Here is an 11,393-nt window from a genome sequence, read left to right on the forward strand (position 1 = left end):
TGTCTCCCTCTCTCTCTGCCACTCCACTGCTCATGCTCTGTCTCTCTTTTTCTCAAGAATAAGTGAAATTAAAAAAAAAAAAAAGATAAAAGGTACTGTTGAGGGCTTCCAGTGAAGATGGAAGAGAGGGATCCTGGGCTCAGTGTGTCCCACTGACAGCCCCAGATGACACAGAAAATGACCTGAGCCTGCTAGAGGAGATGCTCTCCAGCTATGCGTAGAGAAGAGGCCATAGAAAACAGGGTGGAGATGTGGTCTGGAGACACACAGATCTGAGGACACCCCTCAAGAGGGACGGACACCACAGCATGGGGGAGGGAAGGAGCAGACCACATACTGGGAACGTCAGGCATGTACATGTGAAGATGAGTCTCTATAGCACTGGGCTTTGAACACCAGAGGAACTTGAGTTTGCCCGTTCTTATCAGTGGGGCATAACACCTGCAACTTTAAAAATGAGTGGGCTTGGCTATGAGAGAGCCAGAGGGTCAGAGGAAACTCAGTCCCCACCCTTAAAGAGACAGCACATAACTCAGAGTCCTGAGATTCAGTGCAAAAGCAGCAGTTTGAAAAATGCCTGGGGCATATAGCAAGGAGGTTTATTTACTGATCTCAGAGCTGGAAGGGCAAGGATCTTCAAGACAGGTCTCCAAGAAAAAAGTGCTGGTGGGCAACACTTCCTCCACCTGCACTCCTGTCCAGATACATAGACACCTGCTGGAACCAGCGTGGGGTGGATGCTCTGCACCTGGCTTGCTAACAGCTACTCCCAGCCATGCGCTCGTCTGTGGGACAGCTCCCTGCTACGCCCAGGGAAGGAGTCTTCCCTGGTGGGGCCACCAGTGAGGCAGTGTCCAGCAGCCCTGAAATGGACCAGCACTACTCCAAAGAGACTCCTGTCCTGGGGAGAGGGGAAGACAGCACACACAGCAGTCCGACTGAAGCCCCAGCAGTGCGCTGAAGGCAGACATCTGGTTGCAGTCTTTTTCCAGCAACAAAAGCTCTTTGGGGGACATGCAGGGAGAGTGCCCCGCAGGCCAGTGCTGTTGCATCTCTGGCAAAGGCCTGGTCTGATTCAACTCAAGCCCAAGGCAGACCCAGGTTGGCCCACTAGCCACACAGGGACCAAACCCTACCCACAAAAGGTAAAGGGAGCCATTGCAGAATTCTGCACGGAAGGTAAACACAGTTCAACCACAACAGAAGGGGGCATGCAATGCACACAGAAGACACCCCTGAAGTGTCAAGTTCTGGTGAACAGGGACACTACACTGCAGGGCACTAGAGGACCTCTCCTTAATACGGCCACTACTTTCAAGAGGATGAGATGTAGCTGACTTTCCTAATACAGAGAAACAGACGCTGAGAGTTAGACAAAATGAGAGACAGAGGAAAATGTCATAAATGAAAGAACAGGACAAAATCAAAGCAAGAGACCTAAACAAACAAATTTAAGTAATACGTCTGATAGAGAATTTAGAGTAACGGTCATAAAAATACTCACTGGACTTGAAAAGATAGTAGAGGACATCAATGAGACCCTTAACAAAGAGACAGAAAACATAAAAAAGAACCAATCAGAGATGAAGAACTTAATAACAGAAGTTAAAAATAACATCAGAAGGAATAAACAGGGGACTGGAGGAAGTAGAAAAACCGATCAGTGATCTGGAGGACAGGGTAATGGAAAGCAATGAAGCTGTGTAGGTGAGAGAAGAACAGTAATAACAATACATGAAAACAGATTAAGGGAAACCAATGACATCATCAGGTATACTAACATTTGCATTATAGGGATCCCAGAATAAGAATAGAGAGAAAAGGAGGCAGAAAATGGATTTGAAAAAATAATAGCTGAAAACTTCCCAAATCTGGAAAATAAAACAGAAATCCAGATCCAGGAGGCATACAGAGCACCCAAGAAAATCTACCCAAGGAGGTCCACACCAAGACACATAGTAATTAAAATGGCAAAAAGCAATGACCAAGAATTCTAAAGGCAGCAAGAAAAAGAAAACAGCTCCATATACGGGAAACCCCATAAGGCTGTGACCTCAGTTTTCATCAAAACTCTGTAGGCCAGAAAGGAGTGGCATGATATATTCAAAGTGCTAATTTAAAATGTGCAGTCAAGAATATTCAGCAAAGGCAGAAGGATACAATGAGAGAGAGAGTTTTCCCGGATATACAGAATTTAAAGGAATTCATCAGCACTAAACCAGCCCTATGAGAAGTGTTAAAGGGGGCTTTTTGGGGGACAAAGGAAGACCATAAAGCAGAAGTAAGAAAAGGACGAAGCACAAAAGCAATAAAATTAAGTGCATCTAAAAATTAGTCAAAAGAGTCACAAAATAAAAATACCCATGATTCCATATACCTACATGTCGGGGGGAGAGGAGTAAAAATTTATGGTTGGTACAATGGGTTCAAACTTAAGCGACCATCAACTTCATATAGACTGCTGTATGCATTGGAGGTTATATATAAACCTCATGGTAACCACAAATCAAAACCAGTAATAGATATGCAAAGAAAGAGAGAAATGAATCCAAATTCGTCACTAAAGAAAGCCAGCAAACCCTGAGAGAAAAATAGCAAAAGAAGGATGAGGGAAATACAAAAACACCCATAAAAAAACAAGTCACAAACGGCAGTTAAGTACATAGCTGTAGATGATTACTTAATGTAAATGGACTAAATGCTCGATTCATAAGACACAGGTTGACACAATGGATAAAAATGCATGATTCACCTGTAAGCTGCCTACAAGAGACTCAGCGCAGACCTAAAGACACATGTAGATTCAAAGTGAAAGGATGGAAAACCATTTCCCATGCAGATGGAATTGAAATGAAAGCTGGGTAGCAATGCTTATACTGGATAAAATGGACTCTAAAACAAAGATCGTAACGAGAGACAAAGAACGACACTACATAATCATGAAGGGAACAACTCAACAAGAAGATGTAACCATTGTAAATATTTATGCACACGTGTGGGACCACACAAATACATAACACAGCTAATAAAATACAGAAAAGAAGTAATTGATAATAATACAATAATAGTAGAGGACTTGAACACCCCAATATACCAAAGGACAGGTCATCCAGACAGAAAATCAACGAGGAAACAGTGGGTTGGGATGACACCCTAGAGTAAATGGATCTAACAGGTACATTCAGAACATTCCATCCTAACACAGAATACACATTCTTTTCAAGTACACATGGAACGTTCCCCAGGGTAGATCACTTATTGGGCCAAAAACCAGCCTGAACTAATTCAAGAAGATGGAAGTCATCCAATGTATCTTTCCTGACCACAATGCTATGAAACTAGAAATCGACCACAAGAAAGATCTGGAGGAGCACAAATGCATGGAAATGACATGAAATGCTACTAAACAATGAATGTATCAACTAGGAAGTCAAAGAGGAAATGAGAAAATTTACGGAGAGAAGTGAAAATGAAAACACAATACCTATTCTTCTCAAACGACTCCAAACTCTTTGAGATGCAGGAAAAGGTGTTATAAGAGGGAAGTTTATACCAATAGAAGCCTACCTCAAGCAGCAAGAAGAAGATCAAATAAGTAACCTAACCATACACCTAAAGGAGGTAGAAAAAGAACAAACAGAATCTCAAACTAGTAGAAGGAAGGAAGCATTAAAGATTAGAGCAGGTATAACTGAAATACGAACTAAAACCACAATAGAGCAGATCAGTGAAAATGGGAGCTGGTTCTTTGAAAAGATCACCAAAACATGATAAATCTTTAGCTGAGGAGAGAAAGAGAGAGGAAAAAATCAGAATGAGAGAAGAGAAGTAACAACCAACACCACAGAAATGTAGAAGATTATAAGAGAACATTGCAAACAATTATATGCCAAATATTTGGACAACCTAGAAGAAATGGATGAATTCCTAGAAACATATAACCTCCAAAAACTGAATCAAAGAAACAAAAAATCTGAGCAGATTAATTACCAGTGATGAAACTGAATCAATAATCAAAAAACTCCCAACAAAAGTCCAGGGCCAGATGGCTTCACAGGGGAATTCGACCAAACATTTCAAGAAAAATTAATACCTATTCTTCTCAAACTATTAACAAAAACAGAAGAGGAAGAAAAGCTTCCATATATTCTTTGAGGCCAGCATTGTCCTGATACCAAAACTAGACAAAGACACTATATTAAAAAACTACAGATCAATATCTCTGATGAACATAGATGCAAAAATGCTCCAAAAAAATCAGCAAATCAAATCCAACAATGCATTTTTTTAAAAAAAAATCGTTTACTAAACTCAGGTGGGACTTATTCCTGGGTTGCAAGGGTGGTTCAGTATTTACAAATCAATCAATCTCATACATCACACTGATAAGAGAAAGGATAAAAACCATGATTATTTCAATACATGCAGAAAAAATATTGAGAAAGTACATCCATTCATGAAAAAATCCTCAACAAAGTAGTCTTAGAGGGAACATAATCACAACATAATAAAAGGCCATCTGTGAGAAACCCACAGCTAACATCATCCTCAATGAGAGAAATCAAGAGCTTTTCTCCTAAGGTCAGGACGAAGACAAGGATCTCTACTCTTACCACTTTTATTCAGCATAGTACTGGAAGTCCTAGCCATAGCAATCAGACGATAAAAAGAAATAAAAGGTATCCAAATTGGAAGGAAGAAGTAAAATGTTCACCATATGCAGATGAAAAGATACTCTATATAGAAAACCCCAAAGACTCCACCAAAAACCACTAGAATTCATAAAGGAATTCAGTTAGGTCGCAGGATACAAAATCAAAATACAGAAATACATTGCATCTTTATACACTAATAATGAAATAACAGAAGGAGAAATTAAGAAGATACTGTTTATAACTATACCAAAAATAATAAAATATCTATGAATAAACTTAACCAAAGAGCTGAAAGATGTGTAGTCTAAACACTATAAAACACTAATGCGAGAAACTGAAGATAACACAGAGAAATGGAAAGATACTCCATTCTCCAGTATTAAAAGAATAAATAATGTCAAAATGTCCATACTACCCAAAACAATCTATGGATTTAATGCAATCCCTATCAAAACACCAACAGCATTTTTCACAGAACTAAAACAAATAATCCTAGAATGTGTATGGAACCACAAAAGACCCCAAACAGCCAAAGCAATCTTGAAAAGGAAGAAAATGGGAGTTACCACTAGCCCAGATTTCATGATGTGTTACAAAGTTACAGAAACCAAAACAGTAATGTACTGGCCCAAGAACAGGCACACAGATCAACAAAACAGAATGCAGAGCCCAGAAATAAACCCGCGATTATATACTGGATTAATCTTTGACAAAGGAGGGAAGCATATGCAATGGGAAAAACAGTCTCTTTAAACAAATGGTGTTGGGAAAAGTGAACAGCTACATGCAAAAGAATGAAACAGGACCTCTCTTTTACACCGTACATAAAAATAAATTCAAAATGGATTAAAGCTTAAATATGAGACAGGAAACCATAAAAATCCTAGAAGGGAACACAGGTAGTAATCTTTGACACTGGCCCTAGTAACATTTTTCTAGATATGTCTCCTGAGGCAAGGGAAGTAAAATAAAAAATAACCTATTGGAACTACATCAAAATAAAAAGCTGTACAGCAAAAGAAAGCATCAATAAAACTAAACGACAACTTAGTGGAAGAAGATATTTGCAAATGACTTTTCCAATAAGGAGTTAGTATCCAAAATATATAAAGAATTACTACAACTCAATACCCCAAACCCAAATAATCCCACTAAAGAAGACATGAAGAGACCTTTCTCCAAATAGGAAGCACAAATATCTGGCCAACAGACACATGGAAAAATGCTCAACATCACGCATCATCAGGGAAATGCAAATCAAAACACACTGGGATATCACCTCATTCCTGTTAGGATGTGGGGAAAAAAAGGAACCCTATTGCACTATTGGTGGGAATGCAAAGCGGTGCAGCCACCGTAGGGAACAATATGAGGTTCCTCAACAAATTAAAAATATATTTACTATAAGATTTAGTAATTTTATTATTGAGTATTTACCCAAGGAATATGAAGACACTAGTTCAAAAAATTACACGCACCCCTATGTTTACTGCAGCCTTATTTACAATAGCCAAATTATGGAAGCAGCCCAAGGCTTCACTGGTAGAGCCAATATATGTTGTTATTTGTAACAACATGGATGCATCTAGAGAGTATAATGTTAAGTGAAATAAGTCAAAGAGACAAATACCATATGATTTCACTGATGTGCGGTGTTTAAAAAACAAAAGAAATCAACTTTGTTCATGAAATTATGCAAGTATTTTGTATACAGGGCAGGTGCATGTATATGATCTGTATGTGTGTACAGAAAAGAGCACAGGAGAGAGGAGAGAGAGACAGATGACAGACACAGATGGACACACAGACAGATGACAGCACAGGACGAGAAGAGAAGAGAAAAAAAAAAAGAAAAGAAAAGAAGGAATAAAGCAATATAGCTAGGAAAATGTGGCCAACAGATTCTGAACTGGGTAACAATTTTTAGCCGATTTTATACTATATTTAGACATTTCTGTATGCTTGATAATATATCAAAATAAAAAGTGACGAAAAGAAAAGTAGGGATGAAAATCAGAATAAATTAAAAATAAATCGTATGTCAACTATGCCTCACTAATAAAAATTTTTTAAAATCTGAACAATTCTGTATCTCTGAGTAACTGATAACTTGCATTTTAGCACATCCTGACTAAATTTTAGGATGAATTGGGTTTCAGGATGGATCTTGTTTTCTGACAGGTTTGCTCTGTCCTATCAGGCTATCTGATGAACATAAGTCGGGGTCCCGGAAAGCAGAAAGGAAGAACAGGAAGATACAGGAAACTTTAACAAGGATACCTGTTTATATTCTCTGTAAGCAGAATGCCCAGTAACATAAAGTGTGGTGAAACTTAACATAATTAGCCGGAAACATGCCTAATAATATTGAGATTTCTCCCACTGTTTGGGAGTGCAGGATTTGATGTGTAATGTCTGGGATGCCTGAACGTCTTAACGCCAATTGCAAAATTTCTGCAAAGTCCAATGCCAAATGTAAAAGCTGGAAACTAACGAGCTTTTCTAAATTTGAACTTAATAATACACGTTATGGCATGCGTATTTATAGATGGTGAACTGTAATATAATGTGGTGTATTATATGTGGTGTATATAATGTGGTGTATATGTGGTGTATATAACGTGTGTGTATATAATGTGGTGCTTCATTCCGTGGTCATTCCCAATTTTGTGTAAAATGTTCTCCGAAGTAACATTATTAAATGAAATATGAAAACAATAATTAATTCAAACAACTTCCAGTGAGAGAATCCAAGTTTAGTTCTATGTACATAATTTGCTCAGACTGTTCACAGAGTTCAATGTCATCAGCGAACTTTCAGAAATGGTATCAGCCATTTGAGGAATTTTGGCCAGAAATACTGGGTGCCAACTATCAATGGGAAGAATGCATCCCATGGTTCCCTTGTCTGTAGAAGGAGTAGACATAGAAAAAAGGGTGACTATCATAACTGGTGATTAAGGTCCTTATCTGTATTGCTGAATGGGTTTAAGGATATTATAAGTGTACATTCACAGATGAATGGATAGAGATGTGGTACATACACACAATGCAATATCACTCAGCCATAAGAAAGAATGAAATCTTGCCATTTGCAACAACACGGATGGAGCTGGAGAATATAATGCTAAGTGAAATGAGTCAATCAGAGAAAGACAAATACCATATGATTTCACTCACATGTGAAATTTCAGAAACAAATGGACAAAGGAAAAGAACAGACTCTTAAGGACAGAGGGCACACTGATGGCTACCAGAGGGGAGGTGGGAGGGGGATGGGGGAAATAGGTGATGGGGTTGGAGAGCACATTTACTGTACTGGACACTGAGTAATACACAGAATCACTGAGTCATTGTATTTTACACCTGAAACTAACACTGTGTCAATTACACTTTAAAATATTATCAGTAGTTCTACCCACTCACTGAAAAGAATAGATGTCAAAATATTTAGTGATAAATCAGCATGGTATCTGAAGCTTAGTCTCTAACGGTTCTTCATTCTCTCCTGCAGAGAAACGCAGGGGCCTGTCTACACTGCGCCCAGAGTCTTAGATGGTGAATGTGCAGAAAGCATGTGGCCAGGGGGATTTAAGCCAATGCACTGTGGCCATATTCTTCTCAGGCTTTTGAATTCCTAGCAGCTGAGCCTCCTCAAGATGGAAAATAAAGCTCTTCTTGACGGCATCTCTATCAGTAAGAGCAGCCTCCAGGGACAGCCAGACGGACGGCCAGTTCGCAGGCTCAAAAGTTCAGGTCTGGTAACTCTGTGGGAGGAAAGAGTCTCCCCTCCACTAGCAAGTTACTGGAGGTGTCCCGAATCCACACGACATCAACTTAGAACTAAAGTCTCATCTCAGGACGTATAACCCGTGCTAGGTAGTCAGGTGTGGAGTGTTCGTGGAAGGTGACGTGGCGGCCGCCCTCGTGGAAAGTTATATCTGTCACTACCTGCTCCATCCATCCTTAGAGCCGGACAGCTGCCCAGCTACCAATCTCATGTAACGTGTGATGCAAAGCCGTCTGGAGACACATCATCTTTCCACCTGGTTCTACTCCCCGGTCGCTGCCCCAAACCCATGGCCCATTCTGTGAACGAGGGCCAGATATTAAAAAGTAACAGGTCATGGGGGCGCCTGGGTGGCTCAGATGGTTAAGTGTCCAACTTTGGCTCAGCTCATGATCTTGTGGTTTGTAAGTTGAAGCCCCATGTCTGGCTCTGTGCTGACAGCTCAAAGCCTGGAGCCTGCTTCAAACTCTGTCTCCCTCTCTCTCTCTGCCCCTCTCCTGCTCGTGCTCTGTCTCTGCCTTTCAAAAATAAACACTAAAAAATATTTTTAAAGTAACAGGTCATAAAATAATATATATATTTTTTACTTAGGGAACTCATTTGCTTATGGAAGTCTTACCACATTCATGCTGTATTCTCCTCAGCTGAATTCCCACTGCATCTGGATTTAACAGTACTTATGTTTCCCACCTGCCTATTTTGCATTATGCTTATTGAAAACCTGAGATACTATCCATCATGTCATTTGCATGTTGGCTCTTTCTAGATTACTATAAGCTTTTTCACCCATTACATGAGTAATGCCAAGATGGAGAAATGAAGAACTGCATATTTAATTCTTCACTTAATTATATACATTTTGTTAAAAAAGAAGAGCTGAGGTGGTTTTATTCCTAAGGAAATAATCCATGATGAGATAGTCATTATGTGACCCCCAAAATGTGGCTCCTTCAGGTAGGTAGTATACATTTCCTGACACGTACAGAACTGGGAAATCCCAAGTGGAGGTACTGGATCATCATCTTGCTGGCTTATCGGGGCTTCATTTCCTGCATGCATTGGTTGGAAGCATCCGTAGGAGACACTGCACAATGGGGACTGGTAAGTGATTTTCCATACTTCCCCCCAGTGCAAAGGTAAGCACTCAAAACCCAGCACCCTTTGGTGCCTACAAACAAGATGGTGTATTTGGTATCATCTTACAGAAGTAACCGGAGGAATGAGTTTTGAGTGCCCGTCTTTGGATCCAGGAGCCATAAATCTTGAGTGAGTTGAAAAGGCTTGTAAGGCGATTTCATGAGAGGTGGGCATTCTCGTGGTCTGTTTGCTCCATCAGACATCTGTATGCAATAGCTCGCAACGACATTCGCAGAGCATTACAAGTCACACGATACCACTTTCCCCCAGGATAACGCCGGGAAGAGACTGTTCCTCCTGCCCCCTCAGCCTCCTGTTAAACTTTCTGCAAACACGTCAGTATGAATTCAAGTATGCGTATAATTTTCGTTTCCATTTTAGCAAAATATCCGTTGTCTATCAGTCAGTTCTTCATTTCTCCATCTTGGCATTACTCATGTAACTTTGGTTTAAAAAATTGCCTTTGTGGGGAAAAAAAAAAAAAAGAATGGTCAATGTTTACACGATCAGTATAAATTCTGTCACTTTACCTAGCTTTGGATTGTAAGAACTTCCTGGAAAACACTTCAGTTTTTAAAAATTGAAAGTTTCCTTCAGCAGTAATTCAAAAACACAGAAAAAAAAGACAGAGATTAATCCTTGATTTGATCAATTCTATGCATATAAGAAACTCATAATAAAAGAGAATGGAAAACAAAAATAAAACCAGAATGAACAGAAAACAAAATTTTGATTTGTTGTAATTAATACTTCCAAAGCATTTCAAGACACTCATTTAGGACTTCTACAAAACTTTGGTGACATTTCATCTCAGATAAATCCCTTCTCTTTTTGACTTCAGATAAAGTTATAGAAATTAAAATATTTCCAATAAGGGTAGTTTCTTTTAATGTTTATTTACTTTTGAGGGAGAGAGAGAGAGACAGAGAGTGAGCTGGGGAGGGGCAGGGGGAGAGGGAGACACAGAATCTGAAGCAGGCTCCAGGTTCTGAGCTAACTGTCAGTACAGAGCCCGACGTGGGGCTTGAATTCACAAACTGTGAGATCATGACCTGAGTGGAAGTCAAGAGTCGGATGCTTAACCTACTGGGGGCCACCCGGCGTCCCAGGGCAGTTTCTTCATTCAACCTCCAGAGCAGCATGTGTACAAGAAAAATATGTGTGTCGCCTGCATCTAGTTCACATTTGTACTCTTATTTCCAAACATATGAATGTACCCTTTAAAAAATTTTTGGAAGTGGGGCATCTAGGTGGCTCAGTCAGTTAAATGTCTGACTTTGGCTTAGGTCATGGTTTCGTGGTTCATGGGTTCAGTCCCCCCGCATGGGGAGAGAGCCTCTCTCTCTACCCCTCTCCTGCTCACACTCTATGTCTCTCTCCTCAAAATAAATAAGTGCTAAGAACAATTTTTTAGAAGTAATATCTGGTGCAGGTTTTCTTCTTGGTAATTCTTTTGTAGAGCGTCACCACTGAAAGCCACTGGGCTGAAGCTTATTGCTCCTCAAGAGAATGAGCACACGAGAATCCAGGAAGGTTAGAGTCAAATGTGAGGCTTTGAGTGGCAAAGTTGAACTCTTTTTCATCTCACAGCAGGAATACTGGTCTTGAGAACACAGCATTTCTTCCAAGAAACTGGTGCTTGAGAAAATAATTTTTTTATTTCAAATTTCCCATTTAGGTACCAAGAGTCAGATCCTTCGAGAACTCAAAACCATAAGGGTATGGCTTTACATCCTCGAGTGAGAGCGAGGCACCATGAGGTATGCAGCTCCCTAAGCAAAGGGCAGTCTTCTGACTCTCTGGGGACCCCA

The sequence above is a fragment of the Hyaena hyaena genome, unplaced genomic scaffold, assembly GCF_003009895.1.
Source record: "Hyaena hyaena isolate Hyena2069 unplaced genomic scaffold, ASM300989v1 scaffold_142, whole genome shotgun sequence".
Taxonomy (NCBI): Eukaryota; Metazoa; Chordata; class Mammalia; order Carnivora; family Hyaenidae; genus Hyaena; species Hyaena hyaena.